This window comes from Pseudopipra pipra, unplaced genomic scaffold (genome assembly GCF_036250125.1).
Source record: "Pseudopipra pipra isolate bDixPip1 unplaced genomic scaffold, bDixPip1.hap1 HAP1_SCAFFOLD_663, whole genome shotgun sequence".
Taxonomy (NCBI): Eukaryota; Metazoa; Chordata; class Aves; order Passeriformes; family Pipridae; genus Pseudopipra; species Pseudopipra pipra.
In genome coordinates, this window is record NW_026991156.1 from 12,501 (window position 1) to 15,000 (window position 2,500).

The window sequence follows — 2,500 nt, forward strand, 5'->3', positions numbered from 1 at the left end:
CGGACGTCGGGCGCGCCCGCGCGGGCGGACGCTCCCCCGAGGGCGGCAGCGGGGGAGGCACCCCCGCGGGGCCATGCAGGTCGTTTCCCTCGCCCCAGGGCCAGGTACCTAGCGCTCGGCGCCCGGGCGGCCGGCGAGGCCCCCCCGCCGGGGGTCGAGAGCCGCCGCCGGGAGAGCCGGGCGGAGGTTTAAAGACTCGGGCGGCCGGACGCCGGCGGCCGGGCGGTGGCGGCCGGGCGGCGGCGCGGTGCCACTGAGGGGTGGGGAGCCTACTCCCGCCGATCCCCTGCGGTGGTGGCCGCGTCCGCCGGCCGCGCTCGTCCCCGCCCGCCGCGCGGGCGGCCGTGCCGGGGCGGGGTCCCCTGCCCCCCCCGCTCCGCGGTCCGGTCTCGGCGGAGAAGACGGCGGCGGCGCGCGGTCGGCCGCGCGCCGTCCCGCCCGCCCCCCCCGCCGGGGGCGACCGCCGCCGCGGCGGAGGGCGCGTGCCCTCCGCCGAGGGCGGCGCGGGTGGCGGCCGCCGGGCCCGCCGCCCTCCTTTCTCGTCTCGCGGCCGTCGGCCTCCCCCCCGAGGCGGCGGCAGGAGGCCGCCGCCGAGCCGCGCGCCCGCCCGCCCGCCCGGGCGAGCGCCGGTGGGCGGCGTCCCCGTCCCCGCAGGCCGTCCGGGGAGCGCGCCGGCTTCCGAGCGGCGGCGTCGCCGCTCGGCGCGTGTCCCCCGAGCGGGACGGTCGGCCGGGAGTCGCCCGCCGCCGTCGGCGGTAGCGCCGTGCCGGGCCCCGCCCGTCGCTCGCCCGTCGCCCCGGCCGGGGGCCGCGCGTCCGCGGCGAAGCGGCGCGGCGGCGGCCGAGGGGGCCCCGTCCCCCCCGGCCGAGCGCCGCCCGCCTTCCGCCGGGCGCGCGGCCGCCGAAAGGGGGTCGAGGGCGCCGAGCGGCGGCGGCGGTGCCGGCAGGGCCTCCGCGCCAGCGGCGGCGGCGGGCCGTCGTCCGGCCGGCCTCGGGCGCTGCCGACGCCGGCTCGAGTCGCCGGCGCCGACCCGCCCGGCCGGCGGCGGAGGCGGCGGAGCCGTCCGCCGAGCTCGTCCGGGCGGCGCGGCGGTCCGCCGGCGAGGCGGCGGCCTTTGCCCGCGGCCCCGAGGGGGCGGCGTCGGGCGGCCGCGAAGGCGAGAGAGGAGCGGCGAGCGCGGCCCGAGGGTCGCGCCCCGCGCCGCGGGCGCGTCGTTCCCGGCGGGGCCGGGAGGACGGGCGGCGCGCGGTCCGGCGCGCGCCGCCGCTCTCCGCGCGGAGGCCGGGCCGAGCCCGGGCGCCTGGGCCGCCTCTCGAGGCGGCGCGAGGCGCGTTTCTCCCCCGCGGCGCCGTCGATCGCCGCAGGGGGGGATTCGGCCGGGAGCGCGGGCTCCCCGCCTCTGCCGTCGTCCTCGGGAGCCCGGCGGGGTTTCCCCCCGCCTCTCCTTCGCTCGTGCGCGTTATGTGACGGTGCGGTCAAGCGAGGCGCGACGTCCTCGCCGAACGAGGGGCCGCTCGACGCGGGCGGTCCCGGCCCCTCCGCGCGCGCGGGGCGGTGCCGAAAGTCAGACAACTCTTAGCGGTGGATCACTCGGCTCGTGCGTCGATGAAGAACGCAGCTAGCTGCGAGAATTAATGTGAATTGCAGGACACATTGATCATCGACACTTCGAACGCACTTGCGGCCCCGGGTTCCTCCCGGGGCTACGCCTGTCTGAGCGTCGCTTGACGATCAATCGCCGGCCGGGGGCGCGTTCCCCGGCGGCGCGGCTGGGGCGCCTCGCAGGCCCGCCCGCCCGTCCGGGCGGGGGGGGCCTTCGTCCCCCTAAATGCAGACTCGGGGAGCGCTCCGTAGCTCCCCGCTCTCGGAGCGAGCCGCTGGGGCGGAGTTCGTCCCGGCGCGGGACCCGCCGCCGGGCTTCGGCGTCGGCGGCGACGTCGGAGCGTCGGCGGGTCCCGGCGCGCGGCGGTCGGGGAGAGAGGGCGCGCGCGAGCGAAAGGGCGCGCAGGGCAGCGAGGGAAAAGGGGAGGCGAGGCGCGGGCCTCGCCCCCGGTCTCCCCCCCGCGCGGGCGGCTGTCTGCGGGTGGGTACCGCGCGGGTACCGTGCCGTGCTGCCGCGCGCGTGCGGGGCGTGAGCGCCGGGGGCGGGGGTCACCCCCGCCTCCCTCCCTCCCCCCCTCGTCGGCCGCGCCCTCGGCGAGCGCGCCGCTTTTCTCTCCCCGCGGCGGCCGCCGCGCCGGCCCGGGCCGTCTCCGCCGACTCCTCTTCTCCGGTCTCGCCTCCGGGCCGGGGCTGTCGCCGGCCGGCGTGCCGGCGGGTGCCTCTTCCCCCCCGCGCCTCTCCCTCTCCGCCTCCCTCCCTCCCCGAGCCCCCGCGGCTCGGCGGGAGGGGGGAAGAAGGGGGGGGAGGCGGCGTCGTGCGGGGGGGCAAGAGCCCCGCGGGCGCGGCGGCGGCGGTGCGAGCGCCGGCGGTCGGTCGGGCGCGCGCGCGCGCGCGCGCT

The 2,500-nt window shown here is 82.4% G+C and overlaps 1 non-coding gene across 1 annotated transcript; it reads left to right on the forward strand.

The window, feature by feature from the left end:
- The first annotated feature begins 1,570 nt into the window (after positions 1-1,570).
- LOC135408823 (5.8S ribosomal RNA) lies at positions 1,571-1,723 on the forward strand. Its single transcript, XR_010427851.1, has one exon. It is a non-coding gene; the product is annotated as a 5.8S ribosomal RNA (ribosomal RNA).
- The last annotated feature ends 777 nt before the right edge of the window (positions 1,724-2,500 follow it).